Source organism: Typopeltis vanoorti, chromosome 3 (assembly GCF_054136105.1).
Source record: "Typopeltis vanoorti isolate ZY-2024b chromosome 3, IOZ_Tvanoo_1.0, whole genome shotgun sequence".
NCBI classification, from domain to species: Eukaryota; Metazoa; Arthropoda; class Arachnida; order Uropygi; family Thelyphonidae; genus Typopeltis; species Typopeltis vanoorti.
Window position 1 is genome coordinate 148483906 of NC_143551.1, and position 19665 is coordinate 148503570.

The 19665-nt window shown below is 35.5% G+C and overlaps 1 protein-coding gene across 3 annotated transcripts in view; it reads right to left on the reverse strand.

Moving 5' to 3' along the window:
• LOC150108647 (uncharacterized) overlaps positions 1–19665 on the reverse strand; it is a 110066-nt gene that overhangs the window by 26559 nt on the left and 63842 nt on the right. The gene's annotated exons all lie outside the window — the stretch shown is intronic.

Sequence of the window (19665 nt, forward strand, 5' to 3'; positions counted from 1 at the left end):
GCATTCGCACGAACTCTAATACTGATTTCAAAAAAGATCTATCCCATTGACTGAGGTTTAGAAGAAATATGTTCTTCCTCTGTCTGCAGTAAACTCTGATTATGTTCATAAAATGTTCCAAAACACATGACATACAACTTCCTGAAAGCGATACCATCGCTAGTTGGTCTATTTTGATGTTTAGCTATCCACTCACAATTTTGTTGATATTCATTATCTTCAACAACGATATTTGAGGTTAGTTAAGAGCTATATTTTGCTAACCTTTGTCCTAAGAGCTCCTTTCGTACAGAGTCAAAGACGGTTGAGTGACCATAATCAGAGATAACCTCGGAATACACCATCCAGTTTTGGACAAACAAACTATTTTCCCCACAATTCTCTTCCTGAGAATGTTCTTTGAATTTTCAAATGTTTCTTCGCGAAAAAAAAAAAAAAAAAAAAAAAAAAAAAACTACTTCCTTGGTATAAAACGTTGTGTAAAATTTGTCAACTAAGAAACCGAATAAATTCATGCCTATATCGTTAGCGCAGTGTTTTTGATTGCATCACTGAAGAACATCGTCACTGGAGAACAGCTTTAGCAACCATTTTAATAGCTAAGTGCTTTTAGTGAGATTCTCACGCTAAGTACCTTCATTAAAGTTAATGCCTCTCTGTACATTCTACCGCAAAATTAATCAACAAAGCATACTATGCAGTCAATGACGCGTTAAGAGAAACGGAACAATGCATGCCGGGAGCATACTCCCAACAGATGTTCTTGAAATGGAATGATAGTACCTAATAAGAGTGTAGTGACCTTTTTTTTTTTTTTATGAGTATTCATTGCGATTACACATTCATGGCTTTCAAGAATCCCTTTCATACTACGCTGAATGCCTTGTGTGAATGCATATAATCGAAGCTTCTTTTATGTATGAATTTATATGACAAAGTTTAATGGGAGCAAAAAAAGATACTTTTTCCCCACGTGTACAGTAAGAGTAAAGGTCAGTACATAATATAACATACTTGTTATATCTTACTAAATGCCAATCGATTATTCCCACGAAGATGTAGAAACACGAAAACATTAACCTACTAAATAAACGATTCACTCTATCCCGCTGATTCTTTCTTGGAAGTATGTAATAACAAAAGACTTTTGCGATCTTTCGCTACACTATTTGTGCATCAGATGTCAACTAAAGCTACACTTATTCTAAAAGGCAAACGATTCTCACACTGAAAGGATACAGTTTTTAACGCCGTCACGCGAACCATAACATCTGGTGGCACTAAACAATATCATTAATTACTGAATTTACTTGTTTATATATCAAACCCACACACACACGCTAGCGGTCACAAGACTTCTAACACCATAATGCCGTGTGCGAACAGGTAATTAGGGAGAAAGAAGGAATATGTTGATGTGTTACTTATAATTAGTAAACAATTAAAAAATAATATATACACAGACAAAAAGAAAGTATTTATGAAATCTTTCGAACCACAGCGGAAACATGCTCTGATTACGGTACGCAAGAACCTATTGTAACCTTAATAAAATAAAAATAGATAAAAAAACCAACACCATCCTTTTATGTTGTCTACAAACAAAAGAACTTTTATTATATACGCAATTCTATCACAAATTGTTGTATAATTTGTAGAAATATTAGTCGAATGTATATGTAGTAGAAATAATGTTTGTCTGAAGCCAATATTAGTTTGTTGGCTATTATTAACGAAGTAACTTAGAGACATGAAACATGTTAACATAATTATATCTGTGAATTACGTCTTCTCAAATCAGCTTAGTCTTCTGTTGTATATCGGTTAACTTAAACTCGTTTCTTTAAAGTGCGTTTCTTTTATTCTGAGTCAGCTGAGGCTCTACTAAATACTGTGCATGAATAAGATGATCAGAAAACAAACTACACAAAAGCAGAAAAAAGGCGTGAAGGGAAGAATTCACACTATACCGACTGCTTGCCCAAAACGCGAAATATGGATGAATGTCAAATTTCCAAAATAATATACTGGAATGAAGAGGGAGAAAAAAAGTGTAGAAATCAAAGGTTAATGACCAGTCGTCCGAGAATATTTTCCACTCGTAGTAGACGAATTATTGATTATGAAGAATAAAATTGCGACAATAATCTCCTGTCACTGTTTAGACAATGGACAAAAGTCGAACTGGAGAATGGAGTCAAACAGCCAGACAGTGCTAAGAAAATCAAACAATCCGGGTGATAAAACTGCACACAGTTCGAGAGAGAGAGAGAGAGACTGATAATAACAGACCTTATGAAACATTCACAAATGCATTAAAATCACGAGTACAAATGTAATGTTATTACACATCAGTTAAGTTCACGAAGAAGAAAACAAGGAATGTATTATTCCTTGTAGATCTTGGAATATGTACTAATTTGGCATTTTATTCTACATATCGTCATATATATTTTTTCCCCCTGGAAATTCGAGTTTTTCATTTCTCGCAAAATAGCCTCTGGCTAAAAGCTTCATTAGCTTTAGTTCCGTTGTCAGAATTCCAATTATTAACCATTATTTGGACATCACGGTTGTCGGAGTTTAAATACCATCGTCTCTTGGGTGGCATTTTGAGCGATGGTGTCAACAATTAAAGTATTTAAGTAATCATTAACAAATAATCCTCTTTTTTGCACCTCTTTATCACAGTCGTTCGAAGAACAATGCTACGTGGATCCTCTGGTTGATTGAACGGCCAAAGCAACTAACTTTATAAGGACTGTGCATTCAATCTGTAAACTGCGTGTGTTCTGGCCGGTTTGTCTGTTTTGCAGACTGAAAAACAAGACTTTCCCAGAAGGAGAGGAAAAAACAACAACAACTCTTCCATCTTCGTATGAGTCCAGTAACTCATCGCAGTTGAAAAAGCCTAATAAAGGTTCGCATTCTACACGGGTTCAAAACCAGGTGTTTCTAAATGAAGAGGATATCGCAAATATTTTGGAACTGTGTTACAGAAGAGTTGGTGCAGGAGAATCATTGAATGGTCTGGCCTAAGAAGATGGATCCATGTTACGCAAGAACCTAGGTCTGGGAGGAGCGAGTACTGTTAGATAGGAATTGGATACAGTTAATTTGTTGAATGGTTGGTTCGAAACCGGTCAAGAGAAAATTTTATACATATAGCTGCATTCCAATAAAGTTAGGAATATACGAATTATAATCTGACAATTTTAACAAGAACAAAAAATCAGAGCGGTATTTAAAATCTCTTACTATAACAGAATAAGTATCCTGGAAATTATTTGGATACAATTGGAGAGTTTGTTGTTTTGGGTACTCAATCAACTCATAACAAAGTACAACAAGATGGGGTTTGGATGCCTGAAGATTCATTTCATCCAATTAGCTATGAAAACCTAGGTAGAGTGATAAGCAGGGCGAACAGCTCCAGCAGGACATCCTGGTAATGGAGCAATAATATCTAGGCAAATGGAATGGTGGTGGTGGTGGTAGTAGTACGATGAAAGATTACTGTTGATTTCTTTGAAGACAGATTCATGAAGGTACAAGAAGAAACCAAATACCTATAAGCACTTTTAAATGTGTGCATTTTTATTTTATTTTATTTTTTCTTCTTTTCATTCATTGTTGGAGTGTTTGTTTCATGGAAATACCAATTAGAAATCTGTTCACTTTATGCACCTTATGATCTGAACTTAAGAACCTGTGCTATTACTATGCTAAGCGATTACTTGGAAATCAACCATTTAATAAGTTCTACTTATTTAGACACAAATCGAACTCCTAACCTAACAAAGTTAAAAGTCATACTAGATATAGGAATCTAGCACAGTACTGCTAAAATCCTGCATCTAACATTTTCAAGAGAGGGAAAGTAAATTGATAGTATTGTATGGTAATTCCACAAGAAGTAGTGTTTGATGAGAACATGCTAAATTGTGCTTTCCTGATGAAGATGAAGTAATACTGTTTTCTGAAGATGGAAAATGAAAGCACTGACAGATACAATCATCTAAGCACAAAATGATTGAACACCTAAAAAGATTTGGAGTTTGGCATTTGGAGAAAGTCTTATTTAGTAAGAGAATGCAAGTGTTTTAAAAATCTAAATAGGAATTTTTCAAAGAATTTTTTGATATACTCACAACTAGAGATTTCAATAACTGCAAAAATGCTACTATTTAGTATAAAGTTCTGGACAGACATTTAAATTTGAGCACTCATGGTTTTTTCCTGTATGTCCTACTGCTATTGTCCTCTTACCATACACTGCAAACTTTGCTTTCTATATTATGATTTGAGTAATTTGCATTGTTTCCAATAGGCACAAAATAAATAAATCAAAGAATGCTAAATATATCTTCTTGGGTCTCAAATTTGAATAGGAATAGTCAATAAAAATACAAGAGTATCTGTGGTTTCAAGGAGATATTGCAATTTATGTATACAAATGGCACATACATTAGGAATAAGGATGAGGAGATATTTTGTTATTGGTCAATTGAACTTGGCCGAAAATTATTGTATTAGTGAGAATGCTGATGGAATAGAATGTACTATATATTGTATTTTCAGGGAAGAGAGCACTGTCGATGAGAGAAGAACCACAATCTACAAAGGTGGAAGTTCAGTAGAAACAGGGTCTAGAAGACAATACATTTGAGATTGTCTGGTGTGTGAGATTGAGACAACCATGATAAAATATATGGTTGATTACTACTATATGGCTACAAAGAAAGATGTAGATGGAATGTATTGGCCAATTAGCTCAACATGCACAAGTTATACATTATAAAAACTTCAACTAAGAGGATATAAACTGGAAGGAGGAAAGAACACGTGGAAAGGAAATTTATGCAGCTAGCAACTGAGAGAGGTGTGCTTAAGGGTCAAAGCTGTATAACTGAGGGAGACCTCCACATAGCCTTTAAAGGAATGCAGAGAACCAACCAGGGCTTCTGAACTAATGTCCAATCCTCACCTTCTCGTGGTGCACCCTGTTGGGTATCTACCTGGATACTGAACGAACGAGGATGGGCTGGCAATTTGGGATTCAGCCGACCAAATTGTATCCTCATTGGCTTAAACCAATATAGAAAATGATGGTACAACATGACAAAATTTCATGCCGGATGGGGCGTCGCCCGGTTAAACAAGCTCCCCGTTGTGTTCGCCAGGGAACAAGGGCGAACAGTGAAAAGTCAGCTACTGGAACAAATCTGAAAGCACACCCCAACTCAACATCACCAGAGTTACAGATCGGTACTATCAACATAAGAAGCCTGAATAGCAAAGAAATAGAGCTAACTGAGGAATTAGAGATAAGTACCCGATCGACATAATAGGGGTGACAAACAAAAAAGACAAAAACTGGTGAGATCTTTCTGAGCAATAAATACAAAATGTTATACTCAGGAAATGACAATCAAGGAAAAGAATGAGTAGCCATAGTATTCAACACACAATATGAAGCTAATCTTCTTGAATGGCAGTCAGTCTCAAGTAAAGTGATGTGGGCAAATATCAGAATGGAAAATTGGATAATGAGACTTATTTGTGCCTATGGTCCCACAGAAGGTTCTACTAAGGTGGAAGTAGAGGAATTTTTTGATGTTTTAGAAAAAGCAACTGACACAATGAAAAAGGAAAAGTTGGTCCTTGTTGGGGATCTAAATAGCAAAGTAGGAAATGATTGTCAGACATACAAAAATATTTTGGGAAAATTTGGAGAAAAGAGCAAAGCTAATAATAATGGCAAATACCTGTTGGATTTCTACTCAGGACATGGACTGGTTATTACAAACACCATCTTCCAACATAAAAATGTGCCCAAATTCACATGGAGAAAAGAGGCAAGGAATAAGAAAAGTCTCATTGACTATGTTATTGTTGATAGTGATGTTTTCTCTCTGGTGCAGGACACCAGAGTGTACAGAGGATTTGAAATTGGAAGCAATCACTATTTAGCCTTGAGCAGGATAAAATTGAATTTCATATTGAAAAGAATAACATGTAAGAAAGTTTTAAAGCGAATGAAAGTTGAGCAGCTCTCAGATGTGAACTGTAGACTAAAATACACAAAGATTATTGAAGAAAAAATGAAAGAGTTTGAGAACAGGAACCAAATCTTGGAGATTCAGTGGCAAGCCTTGAAGAAAACCCTGATTGTTTCAGCCAGAGAGGCATGTGGTGAGGTTGTCTGCAAGGATAGAAAAACCAGAACTCCATGGTGGACACAGGAAGTTAAAGAGGCAGTGAAGGAAAAGAAGAAAGCATATCAAAAGTTCCTGGCAAATAAGTCAGCTTTTGCTCTTAGAGAATACAGAGACAAATGCAAGAAAGCGAAACACTGTGTAAAACTAGCCAAACAAAAGTCATGGGAGGACCTTGGCAAGAACATAGAAAATAAATATCAAGAAGGTGGTAAGATATTCTGGAGGTTGTTGAAGAAGCTTAGAAATGGAGGAAAGGGTGCTGTTATAGGAGTCAGAGATGATAAAGGTGACATGAAAACAGGAGAAAAAGATATCCTTGAAGTATGGAGTAATTACTTCGAAAAATTTCTAAATGAAACAAGCAGTGATAGCACAGTCGTAAAAAACACTCAACAAACATACCGTCAGGAATACATATCCATACTTGAAGTAGAAAAAGCCATCAAAGGCTTGAAATGTGGAAAGGCAGCAGGAGTAGATGATATTCGACCAGAAATGCTGAAATATGGTGGTATAAAAGTCTTACGGTGACTGCACTGCATAGTTCAGAAAGCCTGGACAGAGGAACGAATTCCCGATGATTGGAGTAGAGCTTTCATAGTACCCATATATAAAAAGGGAAATAAAACTGAATGTGAGAATTACAGAGGTATTTCCCTACTGAGTGTTCCTGGCAAGCATACTTGAGAAACGGTTGAGAAGAACTGTGGAAGGAAAGCTTGGTGAAGAACAAGCTGAATTCAGGCCAAATAGAAGCTGTCAGGATCAGATCTTCACTTTACGACAAATAGTTGAGAAAGCATGGGAATATAACAAAGATCTGTATTTAAGTTTTGTCGATCTGGAAAAGGCATATGACAAGGTGCCAAGAGAGAAGCTATTCAATACGCTACATTTATATGGTGTCAATGGGGCATTATATCAAGCAATACTTAGTCTTTATTTGAGTTGTAAGTCAGCAGTTAGAATTGAAGGAAGTACAGGAAGATGGTTTAATGTTAAATCTGATGTGAGACAAGGATGTACATTATCCCCTCTGTTATCATTATCTATATGGATCACATTATGAAGGAAAGTGGTATTAAACATGATATCAGAATTGGAGATGTCAATGTCAGCTCTTTGCTTTATGCGGACGATGTTATACTTGTAAATAAATCCGCTACAAGTTTGCAAGATTCCCTGGCTAAATTGAATAATTGTTGTAATAGATATGGTACGAAGGTCAGCAATAAAAAGACAAAGACAATGAAAATAGGTAGAATTGTTGAAAATGTCAACCGTGTTGTGAACGGTGAACCTGTGGAACAAGTAAAACATTTCAGCTCCTTAGGCACGATTTTTACTGAAGATGGTAAATTAAATATAGAAATAGATAACAGAATCAACAAAGCTGGTATGGTAGGAATTCAACTGAATAAATTCATATGGAATAAGAGAGAAATTAGTCGGAACACTAAATTAGCTGTATACAAGACAGTGTTCAAATATGTTTTAACTTATGGATCTGAGAGCTGGGTCACTTAGAGACCGCAGATATGAGAGTCCTGAGAAAGATTAGAGGCGTGAACAGATGGCATCAATGGCAATATCATATCAAAAACGAGGATATTAGGAAAGAACTTGACATTGTCAGCATCCAGGAATGCGTTAGCAGAGCTAATCTCAGGTGGTATGGTCCCTTAAACAGAGTGGGCGAGGAAAGATTAGGAAAACAAGTGTTCTCTGCCAGGTTGGCAGGAAAACGAACCAGAGGAAGACCAAGATATAGGTGAATTGATACGGCACAAAGTGCCTTAGACGATAGAAATATGAGATCTGATAATATTGGAGTCTTGACAAGTAACAGACTGATTTGGAGGAAAATTGTAGATATGAAGTTAGTAATGACGTAAATTTTTCATGCAGTACTATCATATCCTGTACATCCCTTGAGGGTACATGTCAGGAATTTGATGATAACAAAAAAGAAAGTGTGAAATGTATACAGGCCGTTGGCGCACACTCTCAATTTTTAATATTTTGTTTCCATATTTACAAAGTAGAGAGGACAAATGACTAAAGATGAAAGCAATGCATTAGTGCCACTATCAGTACTTACGGGAAAACGTTATTATCACTAAAACAACGGTTAAGATTGACTAAAGCATATGAAATTTGGCTAAGCTCCAAAAGCAGATGGAGTCTTTCAAAAGATTCTCAAAGAAAGAGGTGAAATCATTTGTAAACTTCTAGTCATTGTCATGAGATTCTTACTGGACTCAGAAGTGGTATCCGTAGACTAAAATAGGACATTCGCCCAAAAATACAAAAAATGGGTCAAAGACTGACGCAGAAAATTACGAGACAGATTGATAAACCTTAATCTCAAACAGAAACTGCCAATTTCCGTCTTAACACAGGAAAGTAATAGGTCTATTGTACAAAGGTGAGACTGCATTTGGAATATGCTGTGGAAGTGTGGGGAGGTCCCGTTATAGGGAGGACGGTAGTTTACTACGATGGTTAAAAGGAGAGCACCTTCTGCACACATTTGGAAGTGAGAGGCATTTTCCTATATGATTCAGAAGTAAATACAAGTTTATGAATAAACTGGACGCTACTTTTTTTGTTTTTTTAATAAATGAAAGGAGAAAGTATATAAGAAGTCACACTTTTTTTAAAACTGAGCAGCAGAATAAGCAATTGAACTAAAGAAAAGAAAAAAACCATTCAATCTAATAGATGCTAGCAACTGGAATAAATTGTGTGATGAAGTGCACAACGTGAAGAACAGATTAATTCAAAAATTCGATATTTATTGAAAAAGAATACTGTTCAAGGAATAAGAGAAAAAAAAAATAATATAAAGGAATCAATACTTGTCTGAAAGAGAAAATTCAAAGTGGCGATATACATTTAGTCATAAACTGTTATTTGATGCCAATAAATAGCAAATAAGACTACCCACTGGAAGAAGGAATGCCTTTTTAGAAATGTTTGGACAAACCTTCAGGGATGCATTCTCCTAAGGTTGAGAGTTCTTTGTTTTGTGCACTGAAATGGAGGCTATGTGAGTAATGCTTTTTTATTAAACTAATCTCAGTATTTTCGCCTCAGTCAGCTCGATTCTTATGGAGGAAAAATATATGCCTCTATCTATTCAATCGAAACCCTTCCTAGGAATTGGGCGTCTGCTCTAATAAGACTTCTCACCGATCTGTGCTGCTCGATTTTTGGAATTACACAAATTTGAACTGTGAACTGTAAACGTTTTTAGTGCTCTCAGAGAACTTCTCACGAAACATGTTCTCATTACAGACTACCTTCAGATTTTGTAATATCTCTTTCACTGACCTCTGTCCAAAGTTCTATTTTTCTGTAGAGAATGAAGTGGCAAACGAAGTCTGCTGCTGGTTCACTTGGTAACAATCGATTTTTGCCTCTTCTCTTTATGTGTGCGAGCAAAACAGCTGGCAACATGTTCTTTCTTTGTTTTTCTCTTTAGTGCACCGGCTTAACGATTATTTTTAGCATTAGTTTAGCTGTTTATAGCTATGCGCCAGGAAAAGAGTAACACCCGGGTCATTAACTTTAAAGGTTCTGGTTGTGCCATCTTTCATATTGAATCACTGACCAGAAGTTGGGCACCCGCAGATAACAAATATGCTAGTGGATCGAATGGGAAGATACAAAGCCACGACTGGCCTTACCAAAGTCACCGATTATCAGTGCAATGTCAAGTGTTTGCAACATGTTCCTTTCAACGCACTATCGTAATTATTTTACCGGAAAAATTTGTAACGGAGGATAAAATTTTCTGTATTTCGTAAAGTTTATTCTTTATTTTTCTTTCTCTTTATTTTTTTAACTTAATAATATTTCGGAATGTTGTTCGAGGAACACAGTATTTCAGACAATACGAGTGTTAGGGTTAAGTATCACGAGATGGCAGCAATTGTCTAACGCATTTTCTCCCCGATGAGCCTAAAATCATTGAATAGCAATGGGCTCAGCTATGATGATGGCTAAAGGTAGAAACCAGCTACCCACTGATTTCCAAAAATTTTAATGAGAGTTAAAAAAAATCTTCGTCTATTTTCTTTGGACAAAAAAAAAAAAAAAAAACGTAGATGATTTTTTGTTGTTATTTTTGCTTGAGCTACCTTTCATTCCCATTATATATATAGTACATTAATAGGATAAGGTATACTTTTGTTTGTTGGAAGAAACTTTGTTCTATCTAAATGTGTCACCAGTCAATATTTCCTATTTCTTTTTATACAGCCAGGAGAAACGCAAGGAAAAAAAAAAAAAGGCATTTCACATTAACACTTTGCCATATCAGTTATTTCTCTCTCTCTCTCTCTCTCTCTCTCTCTCTCTCTCTCTCTCTCTCTCTCTCTCTCTCCTCATTTCGGTATTTATTTCATACTTTCGAAAAGCAGTTCCTATTCGAGAAACTACAAAAAAAAAATCACTAAAGTCGGTCATGAGCTCGCTCATAAATTGCGGAAGGCTTTTTTTGGATAGTGAGACCAATCAGTTTTTCAGGACAATAGATTTAAGTTCATTATATTAAACGTGTGTGCGTGCATGTGTGTGGCAGGACACTACAAATGATTGTATATAATCATATTAAAAAAGTGAGTTTCTTAATCTTTCTTATTTAGTCACAGCATATGTTATTCCAACTTGAACCGACAACATTTTTTAAAGCGTACTCCAGGCCTAATTTTGTTTTCAAATCGTCCGAATGAAACTAAACTTGATAGGATTAGATAACTTTTATCAGAGACCGTAAATGACCAGTTACATTAAATTCTATCCAGAGAAACATTATTTTTTATAATTTCGAAACGTGTTACCAATTAACAATACAGTTGTAGCGAGTGGAAGAAGGAAACATTCAACCAGTCTTGAACTTAAGAAGGGAAAATATAGTGAGGAAGGCGAAAATCTTTCACTTTCACTTGAACGTAAAACGAAAATTTTCTAAACTGTACATATCCCGTAGGCTCTTGTTAAGTTTTTACACATACTTTAGTTTTAAATAGTTCATAATTGAATTTGCGAATGTCAAGATTTCGCTTTCTCTAAGACATAAACAGTTCATTATTTATAATGTAAGCAGCTAATTTTACTGCATGCAAGGAGCTCTATCCAGTCATGGCATTCCGTAAAAATCCAATCCATCAAAAGTTAGAGCATGGTTTATGAAACTTCAGCTTCCTTATGGCCTACATATGTAAGTTTTATGTACCGTAAATGTAACCAAATCGATTAATTTAAACAAAAACAAAACAAAAGATACTTTAAATTTATCAAATTAGTGTAGTTATTAATATTAGTTTGCCAAATTTTGCCATTATTACAAATGAAATTTGAACCACCCAAAAAGTATATTTTATTACATTTCTTTATTAAATAAATATGAATCAAAAGGTTTTCTTCTTGGCCCCTCTTACAGATGATTCGATGGAAACAAATATCAAATTTTGATCTGAAACAAAATTCATCCAATCAGTGGACAGTAGTACGGACTGATAACACGAATCTTTAAGGAGTGCATACTCCTTTTGCGAACATCTATATTTCATTTTTGTATTCTATTATAATTTAGTTTAAAATCCTTTTCGTTTATTTAATCTACACTAATTTATTCAGCAACTTTCAAGGCTTCTTTCATCACATTCCTTATCGAGTGAGAAGCCATTTTGACCAAGTAAAACAACACACGTGATTTAATTTGTTTAATATCTTTTTCTCCCTTTTAAACTTCTTAGGTGTATCATTTTTATTACCGTATTAAAAATTTCAACACTTTCGCATGTCTCATTTAAAGAACAAGAATATTATTTATGACGATAACTAATTTATTGCATTCAAAGGACACCACTTTCTTCGATTTCTTAATCCTAAAAGGTAACATTTCAGACATCGGCCCTTGTACTTTTGAATAATCAAATTCTCGAATGGATTTAACGGTCAAATATCTGAACCAAAACAGAGATGCTGCAAAAAAAAAAGTCCTCGGTGACTAAGTTTAAAAACGAAGACAACGAATTCCATTGAGCGAGTGAACTGTTGGCGCTAAAAATGTTTATATGAGGATCTATTTACAGCTATATCAGAAAGGGACAGAGCACTCGTGTACAGTTTAAATCTGGCATACCACTAAAGAAGAAGCAAATGCAAGAACATTTCTCTGGCGCAAGAGAGAGAGAGAGAAAGAACAATTCATTTGGTTACTCAAGTAAATTACTTTTTTTTTGAATTACAGTACGATTGGATGCCGCTCATATTTCTAGGCTCTAGTTTCGAATAATTAATAAATGCATTCGAGACCGACCAACCAAAAGAGTAGTTGAAAGAACGCTCCAGCCAAAACAACAAATGCATCATTTTGCGCATGAAGAATCAGAACAAACCGGTATTTTTCAGCAACTAGCCTTCCAGTATCCTTTTATTGGAAGACTGCTATGCTCAGTCTTCTAATATGCGTTTTAAAAATCCTATTCCAAACGCTATTTTATTCCCTGAATTAAATTTTGGTCACTGATTATTTCTTTTAACGCTACTTAATTGTTATTCTTTTGAATTTTCTGTTTCTATAGAAAGTGGAAGAGTTCGAGATGCCATTTCGAATAAAAATGGTAATGAAATATCAATGTTTAATAGGCCAAATGGCCTATTAAAAGCTCTTGAAAAAAAAAAGTATGAATAAAAAGGGCTTGTTTTCATTCTGAATAAGTGGTAGTAGGCACAGAAGATAAATTATCAGCAATTTAGTAGCAGAAATTAATCTAGAAAGATAAAAACAATGCGCATTATATAAAAAATTAGTCGAAATTTTTCATATGCTTGCATATTATGATTATTATCTGGCACTTGCATGATCCTATTGATTCATCGCAGTAAGCCACTTTATACCCCATCCATCAAACGTATTTATGATTGTTAAATGCATGTGTTCTCCTCTGGATAGTTCCCTTGTTTTTAAGAAAAAAAAAAAAAAACACCTGAGTTTCTGGAAGAAAGGACAAAAACCCTACTTCGAAATGAAGTCGGTTAACACCTTCAACAAAACCTTCATAAAGATTCCTCATACAGAATATTTGAACTCACACCTTTTCTATTCATAGGGTGTGTTGTTCTTCCGAATGCACTACGATGTGCGTGATTTATATAAGTACACACTAAATGGATTGCAGAACACTTTCTCGAAGAAGCAATTAGAAATTCTCTCAATTGTATTCATTGTATTATCAAATCAGGTCACAGCTATCATAAATATTTCAAAGTCAAAATGCTGTTGTTGTGCCAAGCAGTATCTGAGCGTGAAATATTCTACATTAACTAATTTATCGTCGTGATATTTAGAAGCAGGTCTGTTGTTTGCTCCCTTTAGAACAGACAAACTCTTTCACAACGAGGTTAGTGGCTGGTTTATGACTGCATTGTCGCCAGTTTCCTGATCGATTTCAGTCAAATAGCCTGACCGCGTTAATCGGGCAGGCACCAAGCTGCACACAAACTAAATACAAGCAGCAATTCAGACTTGCATATAAAGTAGTTTAACAGAGTTTACAATGAACATAGATGTAATTCTCTAAAACACACGGATTCGGAATTGCGTAATGATTCCAGTATAATTGATTTCGCCTAGCCTTTACTAACATGACTTGAGGATATAGAGCGCCTAGACTACTGAAGCATTAGGCATAGAACTCGCTCATTTTCAATGCCTCATTTTAATTGAACTTGCTCTCTCTTGGCGAATACCATCTAACTCCATTAACGGATTTATCTTGAGATGAATCTTCTAATGGCTTGGATAAATACAGTAATCAGTCACAAGATATTACAAAACAAAACAAATAATCTCAGCAAGTTTTTTCTTTCGTTTCTTAATTTAGGATTAAACAGAGTGCCAGAATTTCAGTATTTATAGTTTCATAAAAATAAACAACCTCCATCCACCTAGACAGAGAGAGTGAGTGAGGTACGAAAAATATGCGACTCCTCTGAAAAGAAATCAGGGTTTTAAATCTCTTTGGAGAAATAGGAGAATCTTTATAAGATCGTAACTAGAGATGAGTTAGCTAATTTCATAGAGTGGGGGAAAGATTTTTTTTTTTTCCTTCTCTCAACGAGATTTTTCTCTTCTCGGTGTTTCATTCCGTGAACCACACAAACTTAAGGAACAATACGCAGCATACGAACAACATACTTGCATATCTTTATCGTTTTGTCATAATGTAAAACCACCAACCTTTACTTCCCCTATAACCCAGGTAGCAAACATTAATAAAATACTTCATCTTTTCATTAACGGGTTAACAATAGCTTGTCAAGGCCAAGTAACTTGGCTTTCATAGAAACCAAACTAGCGCTTCATAAGAAGGATAATTATAATTGCCTGTCTACAGTACCACCCTGCTGACCCGTTTGAGACAGACTAAAAATAACTTGAATAAATTCTTATAAAGGTTTTTTTTCGTGCTAGATGGAATCCAATATCAGATTTTTCCAAAAGGGCATTAATGATACCGACTGAACTATAGACCTCAAGAATAAGACACCTTAAAAATGGAAATAAGGTCTGCAAAAGTTATTTCCGATACAATATACGTGACTGAACTTTGTAGACAAAGTTTCTTTAAATTTATTGTATACGCAGAGCCTCCATTTTTTTTAGAAGTCTAAAAATTTTAATGTTATTTATTTATTTTGGTTCAATACAGTTCAGGCAATTTTGTTTATGATCATTTATAGATTATCATAATGTGTCCAACTGTCATTTAAAATCCTTCTGTATGATGTTGTTGGAATCTCTGTCTAATGTAACTTAATGGCATAATTACCATATCGGGGGCGGGGAAGCGATATTTTTATTACATGAAGTTTTTTTCTTATTTATTATACTTTTTACATATTAAACTCCCAAAATTCGCATTCAAAGTATTTTAAATTGCACCCTCCCCCCCACAGAACGTGAAGAACAAATTAAGGTGTGTACAAGAGGATATGTCTGACAGATCTCACTGTGTATTGGGGTCATACCCACAATTTCATTAGATGTGCAAACCTACGAAGTCTCGCCAGAATTTAATGCAACGGTTGTTTTTCTTCTTTTATTAACAAGTTTGTTTATGATGAGACGGGTTAAGGTTGAAGCTCTCTCTCTCCTCAGGCATTTTAATGAGTTATATGTAAAGGTGTAAAACCACAATCTTGTTGTCACAACTACAATCTCATTAGATTAATTTGTGTCAATCATGGCAAAACTGATGACAGTTATGTACTAATTTAGTACATATACTCTCTCTTTCTTTCTCTCTCTTTTTTTTTTTTTTTACTACATCCCTGCTTTCAATTATAAATGGAGAACAGTAACGTGAGTTACAAAAATATTTCTTATTTTTGTACCCCATACAAATTTTTTTGTTATTAAATTACCGAAAGATTTTGATAATGATACTGAGATTATGTCAGGTCAATCGATCTGAGTGTCAAAATTATTACCACCGGAAACTACTACTCCGCACTTCCTGTTCTTCAAAAGCGTTGATCCAATTTTAAACTGAAGAGAAAAGGACTTTCCCATGTGAAAGCTGTAGAACGTAGAATCACAACGACGCAGACGGGATGTAAATCAGCTTCCTCTCTTGAAAGAAAAGAAAAGAAAAAGAAAAAAAAAGTCCCCGACTTGGGTATCATTTGATACGATGAAACAGTACTCGAACACTTTAGCAGCGACTGTGAAATGGTTGAGATAAACGAGATTTTTAGTGATTTTCTGCACGTTTGTGCGACTTACAGAATCAGAATTCCTACTTAGGTTGTAGGAAATTGTCTAAAGTTTAGCAAAACATCACTATAACATCGATGTATATTTATTCCGCTTTAGTCGTATGCCTTGCAATATTAAAAAGTTCCCAGAACAAATATATTTCCCATTTACAACAGTGTTTTCTCAAGTGGCGAGAAAGGTATATTTTCTCCTAACCCGTGGTATAATCTACTCTGAAATCCGTTCATCCTGGACCACATAATCGATGTCTATGTCCTTATCTCAATCGGAAAAACGTCTTTTTTTTATGGAAAGCCAATTATTTTGAATCTAGAATGCAAAAAGTTTACAAGAACTGTCTTTCCTATATGAGTTAGCCATTCTCTGTTTGGTTAGTGTAGATTACAAAAAAAAAAAAAAAAAACTATGAGATGAATCTGTAATGTCTATGCGATTGCATGCGTTCTCGTTCTCTGAGCGATGTCAGTTTTTCGAGAGGAAAACAAAACAAAAAAAAAAAACTTCTACGGTCTCTTTATGTTTGTAACTCTTTATGTCCTAGACGTCACTTCCGACTGCTCTACGTAGTATAGTTCCTCCCTTTCCCTACCGTCAGCTCAAAACAGATTGCAGAATACAAGCACCACAAGCACTCCTCGCGACATTGGCTGCTTTGGAGTAATTCTACAAACAATAATAACTTCCGCAAGTGACTGAGAAATTGTAAGGAAAGAGCTTGATTCTTATCCTGACAACAGCATGATTCATTTTTGGCCATTTCAAAAGGAAGCCATGTTGGCCAGTACTACACCGTGTGAAAAAATTTCTTTTCCTCAAAATTTCAAAACATCTAGCAAACCATCCATTTAAGACTCACGAATGATAAACAAAACACACTGCTATATTCTCTAATTCAGGGCCGTCTCCACATTAGATCGCGCCCTGAGGCAAACAATTAAACATCGCCCCTGATGGATTATAAGACAAAAATATAAGAAAATCTCCAATTGTTATCTCATTTTTATTACAAGAGAAACATTAATGCCAAACGATTATATAATAATATTAATTAAATGTTTGCTCTACGGGGATATCGCACAATAAAACTGTTTATAAACTCTTCTAAATTTAAATTATAAGTTATGTTCGCCTCTATCGATACAGTTACTAGACCGACCAATCTTTCTTGGGTCATTGCTGTTCGCAAATAATTTTTAATCAGTTTAAGCTTGGAAAAACTTCATTCCGCACTTGATACGGCGTACGACGGCGCCTACCTCAATATGGCTGAATGAGCGCCCTTATTAAGCCGAGCCTTGAGGCAGGATGCCTCTCTGCTACACCCTGTCGATGGTACTGCTCCAATTTAATTAATGGTAGCCGAAAGGGAATAAAATACCAGAGACTGGTCATCATCGGTAACGAATTAAGCAGCCATGGTGCCAAAATTCACTCACTTATTACGTTTGGAATTTCTAATAAAGTACGAAAGTTGTATTTCAGAATTGACTTAAAAACAAGAAACTTGCAAAAATCAAATTTTTGCTCGATGGTGACTATAAAGTTATCAGTAATAAATGTCTTTTACAGCCTATAAGCTTGCACTGTTTCATTTAAATATCATTTGTGGTTTTTTTCAAATTTTTCTAGTGTTCTGTTTTTATTATTTTTTTCTGGTTTATATTCAATATATTTTACTTAAGTATGTTGATCTCTTCAGACGATGCCCTAGAGCAGGGGTTGCCAAACTTTTTTGACCGTCGACCCCTTCAAGAGTTTCTTGATTTTTTATCGACCCCCTCTATTTTACTATTACGTAATTTTAACATCACGTAATATGTATGTTGATGAATTTTAGAACATTAACGCTCACTTGTATGTCGATGCGCAAAAATGAGACTGGGATCGAATACGTGTAAGTATAAGTAAATAAGCAACCGCGCGCGCGTGTTGCAATCTCTCTCTCTCCCGCCGCGCCGGCCGGGCAGGAACCACCAACATCCGTTTATTGGTAAATACGTCATTTTGGCCTACTTGATTGGCCTCCGTAACTATCTTCATGACCTTGCTCCATCTTATAGGTGATATTCACTCTTAATTGCGTTGTCATTCAGGATGGAGGTATCCAAGTTAATCGAATTAAATATTATCGGTACAATGATGTCTTATATTTTTCTATCGACCCCTGAGCCAGAATCAACCCCCAGGGGTTGATATCCACCACTTTGGGACCATTGTCCCAGAGAAAGATCAGACCTGCAGATTCTTTCTCTCTCTCATATACGGTATGTGAAAAGGGAGAAAGAGGTTAGTATTCGGTGCGTAGATTTTTTTCAGCCACCCGCTCGTATTCTCACGAGTAGATGGAGTGATAAAGCAGAACAACGACACTTTCGCAATTTCCGCGTCTACATAATAATGTAGATCTACCCTACCTTTCGTTTCCCCAAAGTAACAAGTAGCAGCTATTGCCGGCAGAGGTCGTTTCGTAACAAATATGTCTGTCAACTAGGAACTAAAGAAAACCGGAAAATTGGGAGTTGCTTCTTGGCAAAGCTGCGAGAATCGTTAATAAAAAATAAAGAAGGGGAAAAGTGGGGAGGGAGGAACTAAAAAGGAACTGAACGCGATATATAATATACTTGGCGAACTGGTAGAGACAGTAAGTAAATAGGGCAGGCAGTCCTTTCCGGTTGGGTTGATATACGTAGAAGACGAGAGGGTGGATTGGCCTACTTTCTTTAGACAATGCCACGTAAGTAGCTCCTGCTGAAGAGGTCCAAGAAGCAGAAAGTAGTTTTCCTTGACTTAACATAGTCGACAAGAAAGTGGATGATCTTGAGATTATTATTTACTACACATAACTATGACCCAAAGCAGGCTTATATTTCTATTCGAGATGTAGCCATTTGGCAGGTGGAGTTACAAGGGTTAAATTCATGTGTTCTCATGTTTCTCTTTATGCCAAGTAGTAATGGAATAGAATAAAAAAAAAAGTTTTCCTTTCATAAATCCTTCAAGCCTGGCTTAGCATTACGAATGGCTTATCGAAAGCACATCGCTACTCGACACCCACGCATTATTTCTCCCTCCTCTCCTCCCCCTACTTCTTGCATTTCAAAACATGCACAAAGTTATGAGTGACGTGACCAGTTATTGTCCACTTCGTACATGTTTCACGGAATTTTCTGGTTAAAGCTCAACAACGAATCTTCGTATTAATTTGAACCACCGAACAAATTTAGTTCTAAATAAACATTGAAAGTGTTGTCATTTACTGCTTGATAGCAACAGGAAGTAAACAAGATGCGCCTATTAAACGATGAAGGAAAATACTCCAATTCCTCGAATAATTTAATAGGACGAAACATTGTGACTTCCTGAAAAATAAAATACCGAATCGTATTTCACCGTTTTCCTGCATTTTCAAAGGGATATGAATGTTTCTTACAGGCGCTTAGGATAATTTAGAGAAATACTCAGTGAGAATATTAATTACAGGCTTTGGTTCGATAATTTTATATCCTCGTTCAGAGGAAATATTGCTTAAACACCACGTATGCATTTTACACCAGCAGTATTTATGCCACGCATTTTCGAACTTATATTCTGTACCTACTTAAATATTTTATAATTCCCTTTCTAGAACTAGTGCAAATACAGATTTGA